The sequence below is a fragment of the Capsicum annuum genome, chromosome 3 (assembly GCF_002878395.1).
Source record: "Capsicum annuum cultivar UCD-10X-F1 chromosome 3, UCD10Xv1.1, whole genome shotgun sequence".
Classification (NCBI taxonomy): Eukaryota; Viridiplantae; Streptophyta; class Magnoliopsida; order Solanales; family Solanaceae; genus Capsicum; species Capsicum annuum.
This window is the reverse complement of record NC_061113.1, coordinates 264,644,892-264,658,092: the sequence shown is the minus strand read 5'-3', so window position 1 is coordinate 264,658,092 and position 13,201 is coordinate 264,644,892. Positions and strand designations below refer to the sequence as shown.

At 34.2% G+C, this 13,201-nt stretch overlaps 2 pseudogenes; both read right to left on the bottom strand.

The window, feature by feature from the left end:
• Nucleotides 1–710: 710 nt before the first annotated feature.
• Nucleotides 711–1,796, bottom strand: LOC107864784 (annotated as a pseudogene).
• Nucleotides 1,797–1,874: 78 nt separating this feature from the next.
• On the bottom strand, nucleotides 1,875–3,216 carry LOC107864785 (annotated as a pseudogene).
• Nucleotides 3,217–13,201: the final 9,985 nt, after the last annotated feature.

Genomic DNA, 13,201 nt, shown 5'->3' with positions numbered 1-13,201 from the left:
AATGACTAGGGTGCTAAGACCAAGAAGGGTTTATAAAAATTTAAAAGTAATTAGAGAAAAACTTGTTGAATTTTTCTATAGAGGAGATTTTTATCGAGGTATAAACATTGACACCTATTAAGTTTCTTTAAACTTTTCATCTCCCAAAGTGTGTTCAAAATTTGACCGTAATTTTGTTGAAATTATCGAAAATGTTTGTGTATAGTATGTCTCAGTCTCAAACAAGGTGGGGTAGGTTATGGGGATTTTATTATAATCGACTTGTTTTATGTTGACAATCAACCTGCTGCAATCCTCTGCCTTTATTTGAGTTTAGAATTGGCAATGTGAGCATGCTCACGCTAACGGTTTGTGTATTCGTGTATGTTATTTAAATTGCAACAAGAGCATTGGTTCAATATATACAAAACTACTTCCTTTATGAGAATAGTTGCATGCTTGTTGAGCTGAAAAAAAAAAAAGATTATTGTTTGAATAGTAAATATGGTTCCGCCTATGACTACAATTTTGCTCTATTAAAAACACTAACACAAACTACTAACAAATGGCGAAAACACTTGGGAAGTATCAGAGATTTCCAAAGAGAACAGGCGAAAAAAGATGGCGAACAAATTTTATTAGATCTCCATCTCTCTCTATTTCATTCTCCAATGAGTGTTTGCAAGTCTTGTCCTAGCATTGCTTATTGAAAAGTCATTCTTCACTTGCTGATCGAGGCTGTAGAATCAAGTGCTGAACTCGAAGAAGAATATATAAAGGGCTTTGTTGGCTTCTCCAAAGCGATCATCGATGATCCTTCTGATCGTGAGGGGGAACATATGAAAGGCTTTGGTCTCTTAAGTCACCTTCCAGCATTTCAATTGCCTCACTCATTGATGGCCTTTGTGAGGGATCGGTTTGAATGCACCACAAACCTACTAATATCATCTTCTTTGCAACTTCTTCTTCTTCTTTGGTCGTGATGCATTGTATATTCAAGTCTTCATCAGTCACAAGGCGTTGATAAGCCCAACGAGGGAAGTATATTTCACTATGATGGCTTCTTTCAGCGCTGTAGTTCCTTCTTCCTCCAATCATTTCAAGAACCATCATTCCATAGCTGTAAACATCGGATTTGTGTGAAACGCCTCCGAAATTTCTACTGAATACTTTTGGAGCAATGTAACCAATGGTTCCTCTTGCTTCCAACATTGATACCATGCTTTCTTTCTGAAGGCATAATTTAGCTAAGCCAAAATCCGATATCTTGGGGCAGAAGTCCTCATCAAGAAGGATGTTGTGAGGTTTTATGTCGAAATGCAGTATTCGTGCATTGCACCCTCGGTGCAAATACTCCAGTCCTCTACCTATCCCAAGTGCAATTTCCCATCCCAACTTAGAGTCTTCACAATAGATGTGTTGGTCAAGTGATCCATTCGGCATGAATTCATAAATAAGAGCTCTTTCCTGGCCATTAAAACAGAATCCCAACAGATTAACTACGTTGACATGTGAAGTTCTACTGATGCTTGCAACTTCGTTGATAAATTCTTCTCCATTACCTTTGGTCGAATTTAAAATCTTTACGGCAACAGGACTGCCATTAAGGTTACCTTTATAGACCCCTCCATACCCTCCTTGTCCAAGCTTCTCTTGCAGTGAATTGTCATTTTTCTAATGTCTGAATAGCTGTATGCCTTAGGGGCCAGGGATCCATATTGCCTGAGGAAGGCCTCAATATTCTGATGTTCTCTCCTCTTCTTTGATAACAAAAAGCATGTACCAGATGATTTCTTAAATACAAACCAGTAGATCATGTAGCAGGTTAATATTACTAATATTGTTATCCCAGCAGCAGATGTAACTGTAATTAACCAAAAAAGGGGTGTTTGAATCTACTGATTATCTATATGCTCTTGGTCATTATTGAGAAGAGAAGGACAATATAACATGAACAAGGTCGAAAGACAATTACCTATGCCGCCTACCTTCAGCCTGATATTTCTTTTATTGCCTGTAATGCAGAGATAAACAAGTGATGAATTGTGACAGAACCATAATAAATTGTGACAGAACCATAACAAAAGGATCTTCTCATTAGTAAAACAAATCAACAGCTATCACCTTACTGTTTCTTATGAATGAAGGAAGAAGGTGTTTGACACCTTTAACGGAATTATAGTTAAACGTGGATTTTGACAGTTTGTTGATCTATCATGATGCCACGTTCTGCTTTGGGGTTATAAGATTCTACTACATAGTTATAGTGCTCTCAGAAGTTCAGTACTAAAACTCTAGGATTAGTTATAGTGCTCTCAGAAGTTCAGTACTAAAACTCTAGGCTTAGTTATAGTGTGCTCTCAGAAGTTCAGTACTAAAATTCTAGGCTGCCAACTAAATTCGGCTAATTTTGGCAAACAAAGGTAGATTAGGGAGATGGAACACACCTCCATTCTGTACATAACCGCAGAAATAAGAATAAGTTCGGTCGCGACAAAGGCAAGTTGGCTCCGCAAAATCTGTCTCTGACCAACATAAACCCCCTGATCTCTCACAAGCCGGACATAATGGGCTTTTGTTGTAAGCCACATCAAACCCTTGCTTCAATAGCTCCAATATCTTCGTACTTCCTTGGTCTTGGAACTGCTCAAATTCCTGTAGCACAACAGGAACAGTGACCCAAATTTAAGCACACAACTCGGGTACTTTGGTCCCCAAAATGATGAAAATGACTCATCTGGATAGAAACCAATACTTGAGTTTCCAGTGTTATTGCAGCTAAATGTAAATTTTTTCCATACTGAAGGTACATCGAAAGGACAACCATAGAACAGGCCGATCACTCGCGAGTCAGGACCATACTGGAAACGAGCATCATTCAAGCTAGTGTTACCAAATCTCAGGACAAATGTCTTCTTCCAGATCGTTACGTGCAATTCTCATGGTTTGCTTGTTTCCATTGACTTCAAGCACGTGGAAACTATGATCATCAATCTCTATAACGGGATCATGGTTGGCTACACATTCAAGCTCGAGTCCTGGAAGACCGCATTCTTGAAATCGATCACCACCCCAGAAAGGTAAGCTGATATTTTGAATATTCCCACATCTGTAGGAGCTATTACAAATGGTATACTGTTCATTTTCTTGGCCGTCGGATGGTGAGGAAGTGATCAACAATAATAGGATGATGAAGATGGAGTGATGGAGTGAAAGAAGTAAGCTTTTAGCATGCATTTGTGACAATTCATCAAAAAAAGGACTAGAGATGGACTGGAGAATATGTAGGTACTAGTAAAGTTTTGCCAGTATATGATTTATACATACGAAATTAACTAGTTCATGTTGAGTTTTGCCTTTAGTTAATCCAGTAATTTTAGTTTAATAAATTGTTTAGAGAATGAATTTAGATTTCTGAATTTTGAGTAGGTTGTTTTAGTTGTTGAGAATGTTTAGGATTTTAAATTTAAATTATGCAGATTTTTTACTGTATGTTGGCTATTTAAAGCCTCTCTATGCTTAAGAAATTTATTGAAAGCTGTTAAAAACTTATTGAAAGCTATTGAAAAATTTCAATCCAGTGAGAGTCATTTTAACTCTTTTTTCGCTGCTCCATCCTTTTTTGAAAAAACCAACAGTGGTATCAGAGTCTCATTAATCTTTTGGGATCTGTGAGTTCTTCCAAAGCACTATCATATCATTTTTAACCCGTAAAGGCTACTTTTTTAACCCGTCAAAGCTACCCATTTTAACCCGTTAGGGCTGCTCATTTTAACCCGCCAGGGCTATCATTTTCAACCCGTGCGTATATTCAAAGCGTTAGGCTATTTTCAACCAAAAAGACGTCAAGCAACAGTCTCTTTGAATGCCCCAAAAATTTTCACAAACAAAAATAATCAAATTTGTTCTGTGAAAAAATCATATCTTGAAACCTATGCTTTATGTGATGTTGTGATGAAAGAAAAATTCTTACAATATTTTATGAAACCGATGAAAACTCTTTCAAATAAGACAAGATTGTTGATGTTGTTCTTTAAGTACAAAACCAAAAGAAGAAAAAAGAAAGTTCAAATTCAAAAAAAATCAAGAAAAATTTAGATCAATTGCAAGAACGCAAATGAGGAGGAGCAACTTTTTTAAATTGCAGTAACTAAAGCAAAGGAGGAGTGTTGAGTTTTGCATTTAGTTACTGCAGTAATTTTAGTTTAATAAATTATTTAGATTAGAATGAATTTAAATTTTAAATTTTGAATTATGTTGTTTTAGTTGTTGAGAATCTTTGGGATTTTAAATTTAAATTATGCAGAATATGTTGGTTTTTTAAAGCCTCTCTATGTTTAAGAAATTTATTGAAAGCTGTTAAAAGCTTATTGAAAGTTATTGAAAGATTTCAATCCAGTGAGAGTCATTTTAACCCCTTTTTTGCTGCTCCATCTTTTTTAAAAAAACAACAGTCCATTGCACGTGCTTGCACGTGTATATTGCATCAGTTAATATATAATAATAAGAATAACAATTTGTTTAGAAAAAACTTATTAATGTTATACGAAATGCAATATTTGTTTAAATAGTGAAAATTAATGTTATTATACAAATACAATAATTGAATTATCTTTTGAATGTGTAAATATGATATGTTTACCTTTGGATGTAAAGTTTTATGTCCCCTTTTTATAAAGTTTTTTTTCGTCAATTAATAATATACTTTGAGATTGGTATTTTATGAGTACCAGTCTGGCCTGGAGATACTTTCACAACCACTCCACTCTCTGGGCTAACATTCTTAGACATAAGTATCATCACAAGTCCTGCCCTAGTACTCTTGGCTCTTCCAAAATATGGAAATTAACTCTGGGGGATCACTGGGTAGTCCACAATGGTGCCAACATTAAATTCTGGACAGATAGATGCATTCCCCACCGAAAATTCATTAGAAATATAATCCATGGCCCACTCCTACCCACCAGGAAGATCTCCCTCTTGCTGAAATCTAGAACAAGGGTAATTGGCTTCTTCAAAACCTTCCCATGCAACTCCCCTAGGATATAGTCACCACAATCAAAAACTCTTCCAGCCATAATCCTAGAATCCCAAATGACCATCTCATCTATGGATTAAGTAGTAATGGTCTCTCCACTTGCCATAATATGTACTACACCCTAGCCAAAAGAAGACAAATCAATTTGAAACCCCATCCTCACTCTTTTCAATGGATCTGGAAGTCCATCTGCCTCCTAAGGCAAAAAAATTTCTTTGGCTAGCTCAACACATCAGACTTCCACCTCATCTCTTCTCTCCAATAGGGGAATCTCTATCTCTCCAAGTTGCACCCTCTTTAACTTCCACACTGAAGATATCCTTCATATCTTCTTCAATTGCCCCATGACTAAAGATTTTTGGATCACCCTTTTCCTGAAAAGGGATAAGTCCCACCAAGTAAATATTGAGAATCTCATGCCAAGTAATTGGCATAAAACCTGGTCTCTTCTCAAGCATACCAAATACAACCATATCCTTAATTGGCATACCATTCTTATCTTTATCTTTAGCCTTTGGGATATTTGGAAGAACATGAATAGAAATGTCTTTGACAAGAAAAGAGAGAAACTCTCCTTCCACTTAATCTACGAAGAAGCTGTGGAATATCTCCATCTAGCCACTGATTTAAGGCCTAAAAAACCTACCATCTGATCAACATCAGGTGGAAACCCCTTGAGGAAGCTACAAACTTAACACTGATGATGCTTGTTTGGTAGGGGTGGGCATCGTATGGTATGGTACGGTATTTGAAACTTCAGTACGGTAATTTTGGTATTCGATTTTTAAAAACATTATACCATTACCATACCATATTAATTCGGTATGGTTTGGTATTTTAACGTTTGATTTCGGTATTTTGCGGTATGGTAATCGGTAACCATAGTTTGTTTAACTTTGACGATATATACTCGTATACTAGAGTATTATTACTTCGAATTTTCAAAAACATGTCTTAATTGTATCATAAATACACATTACAAGTAGAAATATTGAAAAAGAAGTACAAACAATTCCTTTTATTAGTCAACTACACCAAAAAGGCATTTCAACCAAGATAGAGTAGTGAAAGTTTCAATGTCTAAATATTTTTATACTAATATATATATATATATATATATATATATATATATATATAAATAAATATGTATAAGTTACTTATGTAACTATATATACTTCGGTATGGTATTCGGTTTTTCGGTATTTCGGTATGTCATTTGTAAATACCGAATACCATACCATATACCAAAAAAATTTAAAATATATTCCATATATACCATATCAAATACCATAATACCAAAAAACACGATATCAAAAATTTCGATTCGGTATGGTAATTCAATATATATCATACCATGCTCACCCCTATTGTTTGGAAACCCAGGTAAGGGAGGTATAAGGGAGTGGTGAGAAACAGTGTTGGGGGTTGGGAAATGGGTTTTTCTAAAGGGTTCCATCTTACCACTAACAATCATATGGAACTAATGGCCCTCAAAGAGGGCTTACAATTAGTTGAAGAATTCAACCTCATTCCAATTGAAATTAATTTAGATTCCTTAGAAGTTATTCATATGCTGTCTAAAGGTAATCTAATGTACAGTGACATTGTTGATGATTGCAGGTCAAAACTAAGAAGATTAGGCAACCCGAGAGTGCTCCACTGCTCCAGTTAGGAAGATTGCTTTTTGAAGTTCCACCTATGTGTGCCCATAACGCAATATGGACAGACATTGCAGGAACTTACTTTAGTAGGCTAATCAAAACTAGTAATGAGCATAGCAAACTTCTTTTGTATTGAACCCCGATTAAGCAATTAGGTTGAACATCTACCTTTATTTACTTTAATGCCCTGCCAGTTAACCCAAAAAAAAACGAGAGGGCTGCTAGTATATATTGATGAATTTTCCACGATTTAACAAGAAAATTCACGTTCAACTTAGAATATTGGACAAAAATGAAACTTACTAAACAAAAGACTAAGGCTTCGTTTGACCATGAAAATCATAATTTTTTAAAGTTGGAATTGGAGTTAAAGTTGAAATTGGAGTTGGAGTTATGTTTAACCATGAATATAAATTAAAGTTGGTTTTGAAATTTTGTGAGAGAAGTATGGGTGAAAAAAGTGAAAATAACTTTTTCAAATACTATTTCGGAATTGTATTTAAAATTTTCATGGCCAAACACCTCTTATTTTCACTCAAGTGAAATAGTTTTTTGAAAAAAAAAGTAAATAACTTTCATGGCCAAACAACATTTTATTTTCCACAATACCAAATATTTTCCGGAAACGTAAAAAAGAAAAAAAATCTAAAAATGAAATATCATGAGGTACCTACTGACTACTTCTTTCTACGCATTTTCGGAGTAAAAATAAAAGGGCCCGCCTGTGAAAATCTCAAATAGGCCTTCTAAATGTTACAGTCAATTTTATAGATGGTTCATTTATATCTGTTTTTTTATAAAGTAAATAGACTTCGTTTCGGAAATATTCTTCTTCATTTCTGTTTCTACTGAAGCATAAGAGTCCCGTTTTCTGTGCAAAGGCTTGTATTGATAATTTTGATTTTACATATGGATAATTTCTTGATATCTTGTTTATTTATAATAAAATATTTTATTTTTTTTACTATAAAAATTTGCTTTTAAGGAAGAGGTACTATTTCCCCAATTGAGTCACAAGTATCTTACATATTCATACCTAAGATTTTTTACAAAATGATGACAAAACGTATAACTTGTACAACTCTCTCTATTTTTCAAGTTGATTTAATTCATTCGTTCGTGGAGCTATTTACTCGATTGAAGATATTTATGAAACACCTCTAACAAAAGGGAAAACAATTAATTTTGAAAGGACTTTAACTTTCACATTATTGGTAATAACTATTTTTCAATAAAAAGATTACTGTTATAAAACAATAAAGAACAAGAAGAAGAGTAGAGAGAATAGAGAGAGTGAATCTTATTTGAGGGATGATTTACAATGAAGGAAATCCTTCTATTTATAAGGGGAATTGACCCCTAGTTTCACACTAAAAGACAAATACATCAAATCCTGATAGACATCAAATAGATCTAGATAGACATTCACTATAATGTAAATACATTTATAACACTCCCTTTAAATGTCTAGATAGATAATATGCCTTGTTAAAACCTTACTAGAAAAAACTCAATGGGAAAAAAATCTAGTGAAGGAAAAAAAGTACACATATCTAACAATACGCATTTCGGCTGCCTCATAAAAAACCTTACAAGGAAAACCCAGTGGGACAAAACCTCGTAAGGAAAAAAGAGTACAACATGTATTAATTCCCCTTAATGAGAACATCCTTGAACCTTTGCATCCCGATCTTGTGCACCATCTTCTTAAAAGTTGTAATTGGAGAAGACTTGGTGAATAAATTAGCCACATTTTCACTTAAACGAATCTGTTGCACGTTGAGATCACCATTCTTTTGTAGCTCATGTATGTAGAAAAACTTTGATGAAGTGTGCTTCGTTCTATCTCCTTTTATGAATCCTCCATTAAGATGTGATATGCATGATGCATTATCTTCATATAAAATTGTGGGTAGATTGTCATATTTCACACCACATTTTTCTCGAATGAGATGTATCATGGACCTCAACCATACACATTCTTGGCTTGCTTCATGAATAGCTATTATCTCAGCATGATTCGATGAAGTGGCTACGATAGACTGCTTTGAATATCTCCAAGATATTGCAGTACCACCACATATGAACACATAGCCTATTTGAGATCGAGATTTATGTAGGTCAGATAAGTACCCAAAATCAGCATGACTAATAAGATTGGGACTGCAAACTTACTAACAAATTAACTAAAAAAAAGGCTATATTAGGCCTTGTAGTATTTGCAAGATACATTAGTGCATCAATCGCACTAAGACATAGTACTTCATAACCAAGGAGTTCCTTATTCTTTTCTTGAGGTCGGAATGGATTTTTATTTAATTTTTGCATGTTTCTCATTTAAGCAAATATTCTATTGCTTTTGAAAACTCTCCAAGAGTTTCAGTGATACTCAAATCATCAAATTATATCTTATAAGGATAATAAAAAGTTTCCCAGAAACTTTATATGCTTTAGGTATTTTGAATCCTTTAGGAATTTTCATATGGATGTTTGTCAAGTAACAATATCCAACATGTCAAGTGTGACATCTTCAAGTATCTGGACTGCAAATCAAATAAGTTTTACGCTTATCAAATCAAATGCATTGGTATTGGTTCACAATGCGACATAACATTTTGAGATCTTATCACTTCATTATTCTTAGGTACCTAAACCTCTCATAAGGTATCATAAAGTGTCTCTCATAAGGTTTTATGAAGTGTTATGTCGTAGGCTCTTCAAGAGCACATTGCCTTCTTATCATGATTATTTGCTCCTTATCATTTTCAAAGATTATTTCATTTGGAACTGATTGGTCTATCATGCTTTACGCATGCATAGACTTTATTCTTTAAGGACACAAAATAGGAGCACTTGCAGCTAAATATAAGATGCTTTCGGCATTTGACTTGAATTATCTTTTGAATGAAGACTTGATGATAATTCCTAGCATATTTCATAGATGCTTATAATCTCCCCTTATGTTAGGAAAATTAACATACATCCTCCATCTTCTTTGAGAAATCCATCTTTGTGCATCATGGTATATTTATTAATCGTATACCGCGCATCAAAACTATTAGATAGAATGGTTGGTTCTTGACCTTGAACCAATTGAGAGGAAAGAAATAATCATAATATATTGGTCTAATGCATACAAGTGCTATTGTATGCAATATATCATATTTCATACCAATACATGAAACTTTGTTCTCATTAGTAATGATTCAGCTATTTATGGAAGGCATTCAATGCTAAACCATCATCATCAAGATGAATTATCTTGATTACACAATCTGAAAATTATGCTCAATTTATATTGAACAAATAACTTTATGAATGTCAAACGTAGGTTGACCATGAATGTATATGTGATCATCTTATTGATGCATCTTTTCAACATATCACATGATAGGTGAACGGGCCCTTATTCACCTTTTATTCATTCATATTTTGAGGGATTCAATCCCAAAATTAGTTGTTCCAACCAACTTATCACGAGAACAAGCAACATTAAAGTTCATGAAGAATTTTCTAATTCTTCAATATATGTTCAATACTCAGTATGCATATCTTCGGGATATCACAATCGTTCATGTCAACTTATGAACTTTTAATCTAGTAAACTCCAAGTTTATCATGATATGTGTTTTTGCTTTAGTAAATTTCAAATTTACTATTATATGGATAAATTTTAGATTTACCACTTCAGAAGTAGATTTAAAAAATCTCAGCTATTCTGCCTCTTTCGGAGGTGAGTTGTCATACCATCACAATCAAGTACACATTTATATTAATAAGCTTCACTAAATACTATCACATTCACCCTAGGGAGTGGATCTATGCTTATAATAATTAAAATTTTCATTCCCCAAGAATGAAATATAATCGTGTCTTAAGCCTATCAAATTATGATAGCTTATAGATCTTATAACCTCTTTCATTATATTGCTACTTTAGGAGCAAATTGAGGCATACATATGATGTAGAGTATTTTTCTCTAGAATATCTTATAATCATAATAAATGTGTGAAAATATTGTCACTTTTGATGATTATTATCATATTGTCTCTCCACGCTTATATTCGTGCATTCAATCACTTGTTTTCTTTCAACAATGAAACAAGTTATCAATTTTCAGATTTATGCTACCATATTCACTTCATGGAATAGAGCATATTAATGGGATATGTTTCATGACCTTTTACTAAACAACCATTATTTTTGCCTTAGCCATCATAATACCATCAATGTGGTGTATTAAGATTCAAACTCAACATCTTACCCATATAAAGGCGTCTTAGGCATGAATCGATGAGACTTGAACCCAACATATTATCATTCTTTTTGATAATATTGTTCTTGAAGATTAAATTTAAAATATAAATGGTTCCAAACCAATTATTTTTCTTCCAATCCAATAATAATTATATTAATAGTAGCAAAAGAAAGATAACATAAAGAATTACTAACCTTGAAATCCTTCAGATTTATAATCTCACCTTGTTTGGCAGAGTCTCGCGCTGATAACGTATTATAAAACAATAAAGAACAAGAAGAAGAGTAGAGAGAATAAAGAGAGTGATTCTTATTTCTTCTCTTGAGGATGATTTACAAAGAAGGAAGCCCTTCTATTTATAGGGGAATTTGCCCCTAGTTTCACACTAAAAGATAAATATACATTAAATCCTGATAGACATCAAATAGAGATTCACTATAATGTAAATATATTTATAACAATTACTCAATTTTATCCTGAAATAAATTTATATCTTTAAATCAAACATGAGATAAAATAATACTTAATTTTATTTTAAAACTATTTATTCCTCTACCTCACATCGAATCAAATGATCCCTAGTAGTTTAATTGAAATTTTGGCATAAGTTGCAGAGAGTATTTATGTAAATGAAAATTTAGCGGCAGAATATGAAAATAGCAAGAGTTTCTGGGTGTACCTCTGCAATGATTAGCCTTAACGATGCCATCTTGGCAATAGCACAAAAAATGTGCGGGTTGAATTGTTATAACCACAACCCCCATCTGATACTTCACACTGGCCGCACTCCGCCGTGCGCCGCCAATCCAGCACGAAACCTCCGCCCATGGCTCCGATCCAGTTATCGTTCTGGAAGCTTCTTTTCTCCTTCACCGCCGCCACCACTTTGTCTTCACAAATCCCAAAACAGTTCAAATCTTTCGGTTCAGTTCTGTCAACGTAGAAATTGTTGGGTCATGGGCCTTTGTCCCTTCCCATGTGGATAGAATGAAGCCCAATTTGGATCAACGCACTTTTGCCCATAGGCCCATTACTAGGAGCATATATATTGATCTTTTTAGGTCTTATTCACCATCACAAAAAGAGATTTTTCAGCAGCCAAAGAGAGAAAAACAAAGCTGATTTTCGCACCTAAATTTCAACCTCAGCTGTCAACTTCAAATTGCGATTTCCGCTTTGTTTCTTGTCCGATTGAGTTGATTTTTGGAATTCTTATTCCTCTCATCTCAATATTTGATTAGGAACTGACGGAGCTTGATTTGGTGGCCTGTAACTCTTGTTCTTCATCCCCGAACAGTAGCTGCATTTTTTATGCTTTCACTCCTTTATTTTTCTTGTGTTTGGTGTTGTGGTTTATGTATTGTTTCTTGTTGTTTGAAACTTTTTTGGTGGCTATTTTGGAGGACAATATTTTAACTATTTGGTGATTATAGTGGAGGTTTGATCCCGTTATTTTTTACTCTTCACACCAAAGGGTTTTTCACGTAAATTTAGTGTCTTGTGTGATTGCCTTTATTCTTACCCTATCGTATTTGTGTGGTAATTCATTTGCTATCATATTACTTTGTTTTGCTTGGTTTTCTTGTCTTCTCTTGGTTCAAGTTGAAAGGGAAAGTTTAGTCTAGGGTATTTTTTGCTGCTACCCCATCGGTCTCTTTGATTGTGTGTCCGTCTTTCCTAACAAGTGATGTCGAAGTTTTGGTTGTTGTTGATTGTAGATTTGAATGATGGAAGCAAATATGAGCAAGATGGTGTGTTTGAATGGTAGTAACTATCATACTTGGAAAGGCAAGATGAAAGATCTTCTATTTGTCAAGAAAATGCATCTACCTGTGTTTGCATCTACTAAACCTGAATCCATGACAGATGAGGATTGGAAATTTGAGCACTTACAGGTTTGTGACTATATCAGACAATGGGTTGAAGATAATGTTAGAAATCATATTGTGAATGAGACACATGCTAGAAGTTTGTGGGACAAGATCGAGACACTTTATACTTCGAAGACTGGCAATAACAAGTTATTCTTGCTTAAGAAATTGATGAATATCAGGTATAAAGAGGGCAGTCCTATTTCTGATCATATTAATGATTTTCAGGATGTCCTTGACTAGCTGTCTAGAATGGGTGTAAAGTTCGATGAAGAAATTCAGGGACTTTGGCTTCTTAATACTCTGCCTGACTCTTGGAAAACTCTTCGAGTTTCTTTGACTAACTATGCTCCCGGTGGTATTGTAACTGTGAAATATGTTACGAGTGGTGTCT